The sequence below is a fragment of the Bos indicus genome, chromosome 2 (genome assembly GCF_029378745.1).
Source record: "Bos indicus isolate NIAB-ARS_2022 breed Sahiwal x Tharparkar chromosome 2, NIAB-ARS_B.indTharparkar_mat_pri_1.0, whole genome shotgun sequence".
NCBI classification, from domain to species: Eukaryota; Metazoa; Chordata; class Mammalia; order Artiodactyla; family Bovidae; genus Bos; species Bos indicus.
The window spans coordinates 120,027,501-120,043,679 of record NC_091761.1 but is presented as its reverse complement, the minus strand read 5'-3'; the positions used below and the strand labels follow the sequence as shown (position 1 = coordinate 120,043,679).

The 16,179-nt window shown below is 54.2% G+C and overlaps 1 long non-coding RNA gene across 2 annotated transcripts; it reads right to left on the bottom strand.

Annotated features, from left to right (window-relative positions):
* Positions 1-5,160: 5,160 nt before the first annotated feature.
* LOC109572085 (uncharacterized) lies at positions 5,161-14,771 on the bottom strand. Of its 2 annotated transcripts, XR_002182737.2 has the most exons (5): positions 14,094-14,765; positions 12,746-12,904; positions 10,274-10,337; positions 7,619-7,694; positions 5,164-6,509 (listed from the first exon to the last, which is right to left on the bottom strand). It is a non-coding gene; the product is annotated as an uncharacterized lncRNA (long non-coding RNA). The 2 variants fall into 2 exon arrangements; XR_011562181.1 differs by having other exon boundaries at positions 5,161-6,509; positions 7,619-10,337; positions 14,094-14,771.
* Positions 14,772-16,179: the final 1,408 nt, after the last annotated feature.

Below are 16,179 nucleotides of genomic sequence, written 5' to 3'. Positions count from 1 at the left end.
TGGAGGTCCCTCCCCTTGGGCAGGCCCAGCCTTGCTCGGCCCCCAGGTTCCCCATCTGCTGTAAGGGTACAGATGGGGACGGGAGGTGCTGAGGTGCTGGATCCCACTAAAGAAGGTGGATAGGGTCACCCAGAGCTCCAGCCTTGGGAGTGGGGGTATTGCAGGACCCAGGTCCCCCTCTTGAGGCCACGGGGGGCCAGCAGGCCGAGAGGAAGTGGGGGTGGGGATGGACACAGCCACCTGCACAGGGTGATGGTGAGCTTGCCATCTGGCATTCTAATTCCATTTCTAATCAGCCAGACTGAGGCCCTGGTGTCCATCTATCATGCGGCCAGCTCCGTGAATCTTCCTGGACCTGATGGGAGATTCCTGAGGGTGGCCGCCCCACCTGAGCCATGAGGGGTGGAGCCAGGCCAGGCCCCACGTCCTGGGTCTAAGGGGCACCCAGCTGCCCCACACACCAGACAGCACTTCACACTTGATTTTATTCCACGACACTGATTTGCTGAAAACCCCTGGTTTCCTGGGCAGGGGCGGGCAGGGGGTAACCGGGCAGAAGGGGGGCTGGCCTCCGGGAGGACCGGGTCTAGCTCTGGGAGGCTGAGCACCGGCCAGGCCTCAGCCTTCCGTCCGGCCAGCCCCACCCTCTACCCACTCCAGCTTAAAAACTGCACTGCAGAAATAGAACAGGATGAAAAAATAAAAACAAAACCCTGAGTTGTTAAAAACAAAATTAGAGAATTCCCTGATGGCCCAGTGGTTAGGACTCTGCCCTTCTACTGCAGAAGGCAGAGGTTTGATTCCCAGTCAGGGAACTAAGAACCCACATGCCATGAGGCGTGGCCAAATAAATAAGTAAATAAAAATATAAAGGCCTTAAAAAAAGAACCCAAATTACAAATCCCCACTGGGACTCCCCTAGTGATACAATGGATAAGAAAATGCCTACCAATGCAGGCGACATGGGTTTGATCCCTGGTCTTGGAAGACTCCACATGCAATGGGGCAACAAAGTCAGTATATACAGCTACCGAACCTGAGTACCCTACAGCCCGTGCTGGCAATGAAAGAAGCCCCCACAGTAAGAAGCCTGCCCACTGCAGCTAGAGAGTAGCCCTGGCTCGCCGCAGGCAGTGGTCGGCCAGCCTCCCATTGGCCCTTCTTGTCTCTGACAACCTGGCCTGAGACCAAGACCCCAAGCGCTGAGGTCAGAAGGGCCTCCTGTAGGGCAGAAGTTAGGACCGAGGCTCGGGGAGACACTGAGTGTCGCTGGGGGAACAGCAAACAGCCCGGCTCCCACGGTGCAGCTGTGCTGAGAGCCTGGGTCACCGTCCCTGAAGATGCCATGATGCCCGGGAGCCAGTGACCAGGCTTCTTGGCCAGGAACTCAGTCACACCCATGTGTGTTCACTCGCTCCCTCCCTTGCCACTTGCTCACACTCACACCCTCGTACCCTCCTGTGTGTTAGGCCAAATGCACAGCCAGCTCCACTTACTCTGTGATCAAAGGCCCTGGAAGCCAGGACACAGCGGAGCAGACCTGCTCTGCTGCCCGGCTCTGCTTCCCTTCTGGTCCCCCCTGGGCCCTGGTTACGTCCGGGGTGAGTTGGCGAGGGAGGTGGGAGCTGCTTCCCCCGGGAGCCACGATTGTCCTTTGTCCTCAGCAGTGGCCCAGTTCCCTGGATGAGCTGGGTGAGGAAGGTGGAGGGCCCTGGCAGGGTGGGACAGATGGGGACCCAGAAATGGGGCAGAGACAGGGGAACAGGAACCCTGGTCTCTCTGAGATCAGATCCCTGAGATCAGATCCCAGGCAGAGGCTGATCTCTGAGGTCACTGCAGGCAAGGCCATGGTGAGTCTGGTCTTTGTCAGGCTCTGGGTGACTAAGAGTCCCTTGGACTGCAAAGAGATCCAACCAGTCCATCCTAAAGAAATTAGTCCTGGATATTCATTGGAAGGACTGATGCTGAAGCTGAAACTCCAGTACTTTGGCCACCAGATGCGAAGAACTGCCTCATTGGAAAAGACCCTGATGAAGGTGGGAGGAGAAGGGGACGACAGAGGACGAGATGGTTGGATGGCATCACCGACTCAATGGACATGAGTTTGAGCAAACTCTGGGAATTAGAGATGGACAGGGAGGCCTGGCATGCTGCAGTCCATGGGGTCACAGAGAGTTGGACACAACTGAGCAACTGAACTGAACTGCGTGACTGAGGAGGGGACCCCTTAACTTGGAGCTCCAGGGCTGGGTGGCTTCCAGAAACTGGCAGTGGGGATGGGGGCACACGGTTGTGTGCCAGGCGGATCTAGACGTGTCTCCCCATGCAGTCCAAGTGTCGCTGTGGCTGGGGGTGGTGGTGGGGTGGGCACCTGGCCTCCTCGGAGCCTGGCGTCATCAGCCTGCACTTTGGGGCTGACCTGGGCTGCATTTCACGGCGTGGCCAGCAGGGGACAGCATGGCCCCATGACAGGGCTGTGTGAGCTCAGCCCAGGACCTGCATGTCACAGGGCAGGGCTGGGGGCTCCAGCCTGAGCCCCCACCCACACGGCCTCGGGTCAAAGGAACTGAATGTGCAGGGACCCCCCAGTCAGGAGCTGTGCTCGTGCCCCTATTTCCTGCAGGGCCCCTCCCCCCACCCTACCTTAAGGAGGAGACCCCAAAGAGAAGGGACAGGAGGGTGGGGGTGAAGCCTGGAGCCCCAGCAGCGACAACAGCCCTTAGGCCCCGCTTCTCCAGTCACCCCATTACTTGTCTGCCCTGGGCCCTGGTACTGTCCCATGCGTCAGCTGGGGTGGTAAGAGAAAGACAAGTGTGCTGCTGTTTACCTTGAGAAGAGAGTCTGGGGACGCCTTGGTCACGGGGGCTGACCTTGGACGAGACCCTTGGTGCCTCGGGGGGCTCCCACCCCTGGGTGTCTCCGTGCCTCCCTCAGGACAGGGGCCAGGGGTTAAGGGGCAGCCTGTGTAACTCGTTCCAACACAGTTCAGAGAGGCAAAGCATTCCTCCCAGAAAAACATCAGTGTACCCTGGGAGGGACGGGACACAGACTCCTAGTGTCTAGGACAGCTTCGGGGGCCGCTTCCCCACAACCTGTCCTTTGCTGTTCAGTTGCTAAGTCCTGTCCGACTCTTTGCAATCCATGGACTGCAGCACACTGGCTTACCTGTCCATCACCACCTCCGGGAGCCTGCTCAGACTCATGTTCATCGAGTCGGTGATGCCATTCAGCCATCTCATCCCCTTCTCCTCCTGCCTTCAATCTTTCCCAGCATCAGGGTCTTTTCCAAGGAGTCAGCTCTTCGCATCAGGTGGCTAAAGTATTGGAATTTCAGCTTCAGTGTCAATCCTTCCAATGAATATTCAGGGCTGATTTCCTTTCGGATTGACTGGTTTGATCTCCTTGCAGCTCAAGGAACTCTCAAGAGTCTTCTCCAACACCACAGTTCAAAAGCATCAATTCTTCGGCGCTCAGCTTTCTGTAATTATAGTCCAATTCTCACATCCATTCATGACTACTGGAAAAACCATAGCCTTGACTAGATTGACCTTTGTTGGTAAAGTGGTGTTTCTGCTTTTTAATGCGCTGTCTAGGTTTGTCATAACTTGCCCTCCCTGTCATTAAGCCTTCCTTATCTCCGAGGAGTGGGAAGGAGGGGGAGAGAGGAAATGCAAGCATGCAGGCCTGAGAAACTAGAGTGGGGTCCAGGGAGCCCGAGCCAGTGGAGCCCTGGTAGGGGTAGGGAGTGAGAGCGAAGGGCATAGCACAGATGGTGGGGGTCCTTTTGTGCGGCATGGGAACAGGAGGCCAAGGGGAAGGCCAGCGGTCAGCAGTCAGATTCCAGTGAGTTCAGATTCACAATCAGCAACGGGGCTGGGCACCCAGAAGGAGAGGGGGCTGGCCAGTCCTGGGGGCTCTCATCTGGGCCAGCGAAGGGGCCCCTCTCTCAGGGCTCCCCTGGGTCCCTCGCGGGTCAGTTCCTGGAGAGGCCTGCAGGGGGCGCCCAGCATCTTCCTCCCACAGGATCCAGGACGTGGCAGGAGCCGCTTAGAACCCAGGAGAGAGTCTTGCTTTGTAAATTGCAGCGCTGCGAACCGAGGCCCAGGGGTCTCTGGGCTCCCAGTCAGTGTGTGTTTCCTTGTCCAAGGCCAGCTCTAGGCTGAGGGCTTCGCTCGGGCAGGAACGGGCTGGTTAGAAGAAGCTCCCACCGCTGACCTGTCATCCTTGACCCTGATCTCCTCCTGCCTTTGAGGGGCAGAGCTGCCGGCCCAGGCCAGTAGCCAGAGCTCAGATGGGGCTGCAAGCTGCCCTTGGTGGTTAGGACGTCCTCTGAGAGCAAACCGCATACACTGGGGTCTGATACCCAAATGGGGAGGGAGCCGGGCATGCTCCCTGGTCCGGGCCCCTGCCCTGATGGCAACCCTGCCCCCGCTCCAGCCTGACACAGGTGTGAGATCACTCCCCTCTGTAGGGAAGACAGGGGCGAAGGAGGGCGGGTCGCTGGATCTCCTCTGCGTGTGTGGTAGTCACTCAGTTGTATCTGACTCTTTGTGACCCCATGGATTGTAGCCCGCCAGGCTCCTCTGTCCATGGGATTCTCTAGGCAAAAATACTGCAGTGGGTTGCCATTTCCTTCCCCAGGTGATCTTCCGGACCCAGGGACTGAACCTGAGTCTCCTACATTGCAGGTGGGTTGTTTACTGTCTGAGCCACCTGGAACAACTGCTCTAAATAAGGCTCAGGAAGGCTGCCAGCCAAGAGCACCTTCCAGACAGCAGGCCACATGGTCAGAGCTGGGGTTGGTCTCAGGCTTGGCATCGGCTGAGCATCTATCCGGAACCCATTGCCACCAGCGGCCTCGTGACCTGGAGGGCCAGCGCAGGCTCTGCTGTGACAAACACATGGACGGCTTACCGGGGCTGTGCCAGGATGCAAGCTCAGCAGCACTCAGTCCTCAACACCCCACCCACCTGTGCTCTGGGCCTCTGGGTGCCGGAGGGGAAGGCGTCTCACCCCAGGGAGGAGGTGAGCAAGCCTAGAGGTGTCACAATCACCTGCCACAGCAGACGGCAGGGAAAGACCACAAGCAACCTCCACACAAGGACGCGCCCTCCTCACGCAGCAACGACGCCTTGTCTAGAATGGTCTTTACCAAAGTTTGATAATGTTACTTAATTAAAAAAGGTATTTGTTTTTATTGTTTGATAAAAACAAATCGATAAGTTGTGTTGAACTCTTTGCAATCCCTTGGACTGCAGCGCACCAGGCTTCCCTGTCCTTCACTATCTCCTGGAGTGTGCTCAAACTCATGTCCGTCGAGTCAGTGATGCCATCCGACCATCTCATCCTCTGTCGCCCCCTCCTCCTCTTGCCTTCAACCTTTCCCAGCATCAGAGTCTTTTCCAATGAGTCGGTTCTTTCCATCAGGTGGCCGACGTATTGGAGTTTCAGTTTCAGCATCAGTCCTTCCAACGAATATTCAGGATTGATTTCTTTTAGGATTGACTGGTTTGATCTCTTTGCTGTCCACGGGACTCTCAAGAGTCTTCTCCAGCACTGCGTTTGAAAACATCAATACAAACATGTATGAAAGGCTAGGGTCTTATTTTACGTGACTTTTTTTTTTTTTAAATCATAGGATCCTTTGCCTTTACGCTGTTAACGTGCATCAGGAGTTGCTGAGAAGGAGCTACAGGGAGGCAGCATTCACTGTATCACATCTTTTTTAAAAAGATTGTTATTTATTTATTTTTGGCTGCACTGGGTCCTCATGGCTGTGTGAGGGCTTGTCTCTAGTTGCAGCAAGCAGGGGCTACTCTCTAGTTGCGGTGTACAGGCTTCTCATTGCAGTGGTTTCTCCTGTTGCAGAGCAGGGGCTTCAGAGTTCATGGGCTTCAGTAGTTGCAGCTCGTGGGCTCTAGAGTGCAGGCTTAGTAATTGTGGTGCACGGGTTTAGCTGCCCCGAGGCATGTGGGATCTTCCCGGACCAGGGATCAAACCTGTGTGCCGAGCGTCAGCAGGCGGATTCTTAACTTCTAGACCACAAGAGAAGTCCTGTATTACATGTGGGAAAGGCCACTGTGCCTGGCAGGGGTCAGACAGTGGCCAAATGAAAGTGCAAATATTAGTCGCTCAGTCATTCCAACTCTTTGTGACTCCGTGGACTCCGCCAGGCTCCTCTGTCTGTGGGATTCTCCAAGCAAGAATACTGGAATAGGTTGTCATTCACTTCTCCAGGGAATCTTCCCAACCCAGAGATTGAACCCAGGTCTCCTGCATTGCAGGCAGATTCTTTACCATCTGAGCCACCTATGAAGCTCTAGTGGCTAAATGAGGAATGGGCTAAAATGTCTTCTGCTTCAAAGAAAGGCTGTACATCTTTGTCCAGAAAGGAATTGGGTGTGTCCCTGGCCATAGAAGGCCTCTGGCTGGGTGGGTGGGAGTACCCTATGGTGAGGAGTGTGTGCTTTTCACTTGACCCACTTCCTTCCTTGTTGCATGTGGACAGCCTGGGGCAAAGGGAGAAGGGGAGAGGTTAGTGGTACCAGCTCAGCAGCTTGCCTTGAGGGCTGACTCTGCCACTCACCAGCTGTGTGATTTTAGATAAATTTCTTAACCTCTCTGAATCTCAATTTATTTACCTGAAACAATGGACATGCAATAGACAAGAACCTGGTCCTTATGCATATTGAGGGTGACTGGCCTGGGCTTCCCAAGCCTAGGATGCAGGCTGAACACAGAAAGATCCCAAAGGCTTCCCACCCCAATGCCATCACCTGGGTCCAGGCCTTCATCTCTTAGCAACAAGCCTTCCTACTATTGGCCCCTCCCAGCTGTTTCTGTCATCACAGAGAGATGCTTTTCTTCTCAAAGGTTAATCTGATTATGCCTCTTTCCTGCCTGAAGCCCTTTAGTGGCAACCACTGTCCTCCGGACAGTTCCACCTTTTGGTAAAAGGAGGCTTTCTAGGCCACCCTTTGTTGGGTGTCAAGGTCACCTCTCCCCTCTCATTGTCCCCCACCCCTCACACTCCAGCTCATTCTCGGGCCTCTTTCTTGCTTCTGTCCCTTTGCACTGCTGTTCTCTGAGCCTGGAGTCTGAGACCTTTCTCCTCGAATCTCTTTTTCTCTGATGTCCCTTCCTCTGGGGAGGCAGCATGAGGTGCCCACCTGGCGGCTGCGTGCTTCCGGGGCGCCCAGACCTGTCCCGTCACAGCACGCAGCCCGCACCGTCATCACCCTTTGATCACAGGCTGTGTCTCCCCTCTCCACCCCGTGCCGCCTACCCTGAGCCCAGTGTGAGTCCAGCACAGTGTAGATGCTCAATAAGCCTGTGCATGATGAAGGATTCCCAGGAAGGGGCACAGTCAGGAGTCGAGAGGGCCATGCCCCTGCCACAATGCCCCCTTTCTGTGTGGGCACACGGCCCTCATGCTCATACTTCTGACCCACTAACACCTGCTGCTAGAGATTGCTCAAAACAAAAAGCTCTGCCAAAGAGAAGAGCTCTACTGACATCACTCCCCTACAGCCCTCCCCTGCTGTTTCCCCATCTTCCAAGTCTACAGAGCACCAATCCCCACTTAGAGGAAGCTGGTCACCTTGCCATTTCAACCAACCAGAGTAAGGTGTCTCGCATCTACAGCCATTTATTTGTTCACTGCCTCACCCTCCAAAACTTCTTCGGAGCTTCCGCTGTGGGTCGGTGCAAGGAGAAAGGGAAGAGACATCCGTTAAGCACCTGTGACAGTGGACAGGCCACAGACCCAGCAAATCCTCCTGCAGCCTGGGAGGTGCTCTCACCCCTTTCTGATGCGTGGGGAAGCTTAAGGTGCAAAAAGGAAAGATGATCAGGCCCAGGTCCCTTGGCTCCATAACCAGCAGCTGGGATTCACCACCTGCCTGTTGGACCTCGAGTCTCCACTGCCTCTACCGTGTCCTGGGCACTGCTGCTGCCAGAAACCCCCAGCCTTGTGGAGGGGTGAGGGTGGAGATACACCCATAAATCTAAGATGAATCCCAAGCAATGGCCAAGAGGCGGGAAACACTTTACACAAACAGGATGAAAGAGTCAACTACAGAGGAGAGCAAAGAAAGCATCAGGTGTGTCTGGAAAATAAGGGATGGAGGGAGAAGGGCTAAGAGGTGAGGGCAGAGCCTGGGGAGCCAAACTCCAGGATGGGGGCGCACGGGGGAGCTGGGGGAGACGCTGGATGAGGACGGTCAGGAAGGAGCACACATGGCCCTGGGGTGCAAGGAGCAGAGGCCCGGGGCAGTCAGGCAGAAGCGGAGGGGCTGAGGCTTACAGGCAGCAGCAGAGACAGAGGAGGACAGGGCAGGTCTGCGTTCAGAGCTGCATGCAGGTGAGGCCCCGGGAGTGAGTTGGTCATGGGCATAGAGGGTGGAGGGGGCAGGGGCGCAGAGTGGGGCGAGGAGGTCCGAGGGGCGTGAGAGCAGGGAGCAAGGTGCAGGTGGGCAAGTGTCCGCTGTGCAGACCTTATGCTGGGGAGGAAGAGGCAAGAGAGAGCGAGCCCTGGACTTGGCAAGGAGCAGCCTGCGGCCATGGCCGTGAGGCTGGGGACATAGGCTCAGAAAACCAAAGACTGAAGGGCAAGGGAGGTCACGTGCGGACTCCTCTCAGCACATTTACTGGTCATTTCCATGATGTTTTGTCATGTGAATTATAGACTCTAAGAGGCTTATTAAGTTTTCTTCCAATGTCAATACTTTGATTTTTGGTTTATAATTTTTGAAATAAGGCTTTTTGGGACTCTTTGTTTTACATCTATAAAGTTTTATAAGGGGCTTCCCTGGTGGCTTAGTGGTAAAAGAATCCACCTGCCAAGCAGGAGACACAGGTTCGATCCCTGGGTTGGGAAGATCCCCTGGAGAAGGAAATAGCAACCCACTCCAGTGTTCTTGCCTAGGAAATCCCATGGACTGATTTCCTTTAGGATGGACTGGTTGGATCTCCTTGCCGTCCAAGGGACTCTCAAGAGTCTTCTCCAACACCGCAGTTCAAAAGCATCAATTCTTCGGCACTCAGCTTTCTTTATAGCTCAGCTTATAAGCTATAAGCTGGAAAAACCATAGCCTTGACTAGATGGACCTTTGTAGGCAAAGTAATGTCTCTGCTTTTTAATATGCTATCTAGGTTGGTCATAATTTTTCTTCCAAGGAATAAACATCTTTTAATTTCATGGGTGCAGGCACCATTTGCAGTGATTTTAGAGCCCCCCAAAATAAAGTCAGCCACCATTTCCACTGTTTCCCCATCTATTTACCATGAAGTGATGGGACTGGATGCCATGATCTTAGTTTTCTGAATGTTGAGCTTTAAGCCAACTTTTTCACTCTCCTGTTAATAATAAATGTTATTACCCTAATAATACGGGCTTCCCAAATAGCTCAGTTGATAAAGAATCTGCCTGCAATGCAGGAGACTCTGGTTCGATTCCTGGGTCGGGAAGATCTGCTGGAGAAGGGATAGGCTATCACTTCAGTATTCTGGCCTGGAGAATTCCATGCATTGTAAAGAGGTCACAAAAGAGTCGGACACAACTGATCGACTTTCACTTAACTTTCCCCCTAATAATGGTTTATTTACAAGAAAAACATGAAAATAAAGTGCAAATAAGCTTAATTTATATATTATCTAATACAAAACCCAAAACAAAAACCAAACAAACAAAAATACATTAGTTGGTAAGAGAGGCAAGAGTCAGCTTGAAGAGAAGTTGAGAAGAGCCTCTGTACTGTTTCTGATTGCTGTTTTAAGTTTCCAAAAGATCTGAGGATCAGAGGCAAACAAGTTAAAGGAAAAAGACCCGAGGGTGAGTAAAATTCCAAAGCAGTTGATGTTAAAATAGATTATCAGTCCTAATTACAAGGGTCTTTAAAAACAGCTTCTCTGGGCGGAGGATGAAGGAAGTCAGATCCCAAGTATGACAAGAATTCCACGTGGGGGAATTCTGATACTGACTTTGGAGTTGGGGTGGGGCCTCAACACAGGGGACACAGTGGCCTCTGGAAGTTGAGCGGCCCCTCGTTGATAACTAGCAAAGGAGGGGCACTTTGATTCTTCAGCGGAAGGAACAGAGTTCAGCCACAACCCCTGAGCTGGGAGAGGAGCCCGGGCCCCAGAGGAGACCCCTCGTTGATAACTAGCAAAGGAGGGGCACTTTGATTCTCCAGCTGAAGGAACAGAATTCAGCCACAATCCCTGAGCTGGGAGAGGAGCCCGGGCCCCAGAGGAGACCCCGGCCGTAGCAGACCTGGACCTCGGCCTTCTGAGGCCCTGAGCAGAGAATCCAGCCATGCTGCGCCCAGACTTCTGACCTGCAGAAACAGGGACAATAAACTGGTGCTGTTTTACGTTTCTACGTTTGTGGTGATTTGTTATCTGGTAATAGAAAACCAAGAACCCACATTGGCAGTTCGGGCATAAGGCCTGGGACATCCCACTAGGAGGGAGCTTGGTGCCAGGCTGAGGGAGGCCCCAGGTGTGGCTGCTACTTGGGACCTGTGGGTGTGTGCCCACTGCTGGTACCTCTGTGGGGACAGAGCACCTGCCTTGGGCTGTAAGGGGTGGAGGGGAGGCAGACCCTTGGCAGCCAGGGTTCCTGCTTGTGTGTCTGTCTGGGGCTGGGAGCCCTGGCATCCTGTTGTTGTTCAGTCGCTCAATCGTGTCCAACTCGTTGTGACCTCATGGACTGCAGCACACCAGGCTTCTCTGTCCTCCACTATCTCCTGGAGTTTACTCAAATTCATACCCATTGAGTTGGTGATGCCATCCAATCATCTCATCCTCTGTTGTCCCCTTCTCCTCCTACCTTCAATCTTTCCCAGGATCAGGGTCTTTTCCAATGAGTCAGTTCTTTCCATCAAGTGGCCAAAGAATTGGAGCTTTGACTTTAGCATCACTCCTTCCAATGAGTATGCAGGGCTGATTTCCTTTAAGATTGACTAGTTTGATCTCCTTACAGTCCAAGGGACTCTCAAGAGTAGAGAACACAGGAGATCAAACACAGGGTTTGATCCTTGGGTGAAGAAGATCCCCTGGAGAAGAAAATGGCAACCCACTCCAGGATTCTTGCCTGGGAAATTCCATGGACAGAGGAGCCTGGCAGGCTACAGTCCATGGGGTCCCAAAGTGACTCTTTGGGAGTTAGCTACTGAACAACAAGAAAGAATGAGGAAGAGGAGAAAAGGTAAACATGAGCTGGGTTTGGAATGCAGGGCACCTCCTGAGCCAGAAGGTGGGACCTGAAGCCAGAGGGCAGAGTTGCAAGGCTGGGCCACCACCTGGGCACAGCCCCCAGGGGATGGAGCAGAGCTGGAGCAGGGAGGGTGGGCAGGGTGGGCCGTGCTTAGGATAAGAGGAAGGACACCACATAAGGCCAGAATTTGGAGACCAAATGGGTGTGGACAAGATAACCAGTGTCCCACTGTACGGGATGGTGGGCCTAGGGGCTTTTATGTGGAAGACGTGTTTGCCTGTGGGTACAGGGCACTAATCACACAGCTTGTGGCGTCCCATTTTGCTGTTGTTGCTGTTGTTCAGTCCTCAGTCATATCTTGGACTCTTTGGGACTCCATGGACTGTAGCACACCAGGCTTCCCTGTCTTTCACCATCTCCCAGAGCTTGCTCAGACTCATGTCCATTGAGTCAGTGATGCCATCCAACCAGCTCATCCTCTGTCATCCCCTTCTCCTCCTGCCTTCAATCTTTCCCAGCATCAGGGTCTTTTTCAAGAGTCAGTTCTTTGCATCAGGTGGCAAAGTACTGGAGCTTCAGCTTCAGCATCAGTCCTTCCAATGAATATACAGGACTGATTTCCTTTAGGATGGACTGGTTGGATCTCCTTGCTGTCCAAGAGGCTTTCAAGTGTCTTCTCCAACACCACAGTTCAAAAGCATCAATTCTTTAGCAATCAGCCTTCCTTATGGTCCAACTCACACATCCATACATGACAGCTGGAAAAACCATAGCTTTGACTATATGGACCTTTGTTGGCAAAGTGATGTCTCTGCTTTTTAATATGCTGTCTCTATAAAACAAGAATGTATTTATATATCTTTCTAATCAGAGCTAGGGTCCCCCTACCTCTGCCCCTAGCGCTTCCCCCTTTCCCTCTCTAACCAGCACCCCTGCTGCCCACCCACCCCCCAAACCGGGCATCCAGCTGCCTCCTCTGGGCTTTGCTGTGTCCTGGCATCCTCTTGCTTCTCAGTCAGGGAGTCATTTTGATGAGAGGGGACACTGGACACTGGGAGGCTGAGTGAGAGAGCTGGAAGCCAGATACCCACTACCCTCCACTCACCTCCACTCAGCTCTGCTTTCTGAGGAGGACAGAAGTGCCTGGGAGGCAGGGCTGGTCACTATTGGTGGGCGGTGCAGGGGGGTCTAGGACTGAAGGGTCCTGGGCCCAGCCCCCACTCAGCCCCCGTGGGCCCTGGTGGCTGTGCTCAGGCCTGGGGGAGCCTCTAGGCTGGGGGTGGGGGTGAGGTGCTGTACAGAGAGAAGAGATGGAGCCAGGAAGACAGGGCGGCTGGGCCAGGGCAGTTGGGAGGCAGATGAACGGATCAATGGCAGCTGAGCATGTGCATGAGGGCTGGCTGTGAGGGAGGTCCTATGGCTGACCTGGGAGGGAGGGGGGATGGAGGAGGAGCCGAGGGCCTGGGTCCCCCCTCCCCCCCGCCGCCGGTGGCTGGAGCGGCAGAGTTCCTGGGGAAGCATGTTTACCTTTGTGCCTTTCTGTCGGAAGAGAGTCAGCTCCCTGAGACAATATCCATTTTTATATTTCTTGGAAATTTCACGGCATTCATTTCAGGGAAAATAAAAGCTGTCATTGCTGGAGAAATGATACCAATCATGGCCTGAAAAGGCTGGGAAATTATCCTCCTGGAGACGAAATGTTGAGGGGAAAATGCAGATTAAAACCACAAAGAGACACTGCCCTTCTGTCCTCCATTATGGAATCACAACATTCTATACAACTCCACCTTCCCTAGGCAGAATTAATTTGTTGAAAGAAGAACTCACAGGTAAAAGGAAGACCCTGAGATGCCCAGAGATGGAGGCAGCGAATATCCAAAGTGGTAGAGCAGAGGTGGACACGTGGACAGACAAGGGTCTGGCAGAATGGAGACAGAGGTGGCCAGTAGTGAGGCTGATGAGTAGCCCCAAGGAGGGCACAGGGTGTTAGGTACTTTGCCTCGCTGTGGTTTTTTATCAGATGGGGCTCCATAGCAGTCTTGGGCTGTCTCTGAGGTTATTTTTTTGGTTTTTGTTTCCTGGGGTTTTTTTGTAAATTCTTATGTATGTGTGTATGTGGCTGCATTGGGTCTCAGTTGTGGCACACGGGCTCCACAACGCCCAGGCTGAGCCACAAGGGCCTGGGGGTTTAGTTTCTTTGTGGCATGTGGGATGTTAATTCCTTGACCAGGGATTGAATCCTTGTCCCTTGCATTGTAAGGTGGATTCTTGATCACTGGACCACCAGGGATGTCCCTCTCAGGTTGTTTAGGCCAGCCCTGCAAGCTGGAACCATCCAGCCGGCAGTGGAGAGCGGGTGCTTTGTGGGGTGCCCTCCTAAGAAAGTTAGAAGCAGAGAGGATGGGTAGGATAAGGCAGAGAAAGCAGGGGTTATAGAAACCATACCATTCCTCCAAGAAAACACAAGTTCCTGTATCCCTGTGGGTACAGTGGTGAGCAAATTGAACCTGAAGAAGGGAGTGGGTGGATCAATTCATAGTCCCCACCTTCCAGCCATCCCCACCAACTCCTAAAGATGGGCTTTTTCATCAGCCTCTAGTCATTGTACACCCCCTGCGCACCATCCCCTTCCCATCAGGGGCTTCCAGAGCAGTTGGTACCAGGGTCAGCCAAGGGTGAGATGGTCCCTTCTTGTAGCAGTATCCGGGGCCCTTTCCCCACCACTGCCAACACTCCAGGTGCCCGCGGGTGGGTGGGGTGGGGGAGGGCTAATAGCAAGAGCAGGAGCTAAAGGGAAGGACCCAGAAAGCCCCTTTTTAAAGTCCACTCTGGTCCAGGCGGTGTGCCAGGAGGTATGCGCACTATTTCAGCTCACCTCCACAGCCTTTCTGCGAGTCCTCCCTGGACGGCGCTCCAGTCCTGTGGGCTGGACTGGCCCACTGGCTTCTTTATTTTCGGTTTGAGGCCCTGCTCAGCATCCTGAGTAGAGGCATAGGATGGGTCTGCGGAGACTCCTAACCTAGGGTACCAGATGTCTCACTCCTTTCCAGACGCGGCCGAGTCTGCAGTCCTCGAGCCCAGAGCCGGTGCCAGACCCTGGGGAGCGTGTTCCGCATCCCCCCACCTCGAGTTGCCGCCGGGATGCAGGCAGGAAGAAGGAGGCGGTGCGGCGGCGGCGGAGGACGGTGGGCGTCCCTCGTCACCGCCGCACTCCGCCCGGGCTCCGGCTCCGGCTCCGGCTCGGGCTCCGTCTGCGCTGTTTCCGCGCCGCCCGAGCGCGCACCTGCCGGGTAAGTGGCACTCGAACCCGCCGCCGCCGCGGCCACCGTCAGCCACCCCCGCCGCCGCGCCGAGCCTCCAGGTTTTGTCTGCGTCCTCGCGGCTCCGGCTCCGGCGGCGGCGGCGACTCGCAGGCTCGGGGCTCGGGCTCCGCGGGCTGCCCGGCGCGACGCGGGAGGCTGCGCACCAAGGGCTCGGGGCGCACCGGGCCAGCTCGCTCTGTGCCGGGGATGAAACTTCGTCCGGGTTCCGGGGAGAACCTGTTGAAGCCGGGAGGGGCCGGGGCAGGGCGAGGGGCGGGGGAGTTGGGGGGGAGGGGGGCGAGGACGCGGGACGGAACCGGTTCCGGGTCCTCCAGGGCCGTCGGGGCTTTCTCCCTGATCCAGGGCGGGACGGGCTTGGCAAAGGGACTGGTGAGGGTTCTGGCCATTGAATAGAGAGGATAGGGCCGGGGATGGCTCTGCGGACATCCGCGAGGACAAAGTTTGGTTCTCGAGGCGCCTTCTTGAGCGTCTGGTTCCAGTGCGGAAAGCTGAAGTCGGCTTCAGGGCCCGCATAGACGCCGCACTGACCACACCTCCTTTTCCCGGCCTCCGCTTCCCCCCTCCCCCCATCTGGCTTTGGCTGTAGCTGGTCGGGGGCAAGCAATGAAGAGAAGAGAAACAGCCTTTCATTGACGGCCTACTATGTGCCAAGCCCGGTGCCCGGCGCTTTATTACAGGGGTCTTCCCCAGCCTGCGGCGGGCACGTGTGTGCGGGGACAGGGGACGGTAATGGACGGACAGTGCCTACAGTGGCTGGTGGCCGCTCGGAGCCTTCTCCCTCCCTCCAACCCCGAGTGGCGCAGGGAGGCCAGGCCCCAGACCCACTCGCTGTTGGGGACTCTGGGTGGCCTCCAGCCTTTGGACCTAGGCCTGTGCCCTTCCTCTGGTGTTTGTGAGCCCCTCCCAACCCCAGTACCTCTCTGAGCTTGCTGCTTGGGGGAAGTTTGCTCTACACAATTTGAGGTATTCTCAATAACAGCAAGAAACTCTCCTGTTTAGAAAGACATTCAAAAACTAAGCTATCCCAACATGAAGACAGACACAGAGAGTTCTTTCCCAGTGATGTTTAAAGTGATGTGCTGTTCCACTAGTTTTTTTGATATTTTCCTAAGCAATGATGAATATTTGGAAGGCTCTTTTAAAGTTTCTTACATAATAGCATAAGACAAAAAGCACCTAACACCAGGCAAACATTTATTCTTTCTGCTGCAGTAAAAATGGCAGAAACAGTGAACAGAAAATGGTCTTTGGAAAAACCAGAAGGCGTTTCTTCATCAATGATTACTGTTGGAAAAAACAGTGCTGTAGATTGAAAAAAAAAAAAGTGTCACAGCAAATTACCCAGTGTGGGAGGAATAGTTGGCTGAAAGCACAGATGTTTCTACACATCTCAGCTTAAGGTATTTGCTGGATTCTGTTCCAATAATGAAATACGCAGACCAGATTTTTCTTTTCCTTTTTTCTGTGAGTGAGCCACTAGAGATAAGATATAGCAGGGAATATATGTTTTCAACAGTTCATGGTTTGTTTAACAAAAACAGTGTCATTTGGGGAGAACTCTGTAAGTGCGCCCACTGATGGAATGGCTACTCCACAGGCTGTGATGTTAAAGGATTCTGGATGATAAAAAGCTGCAGA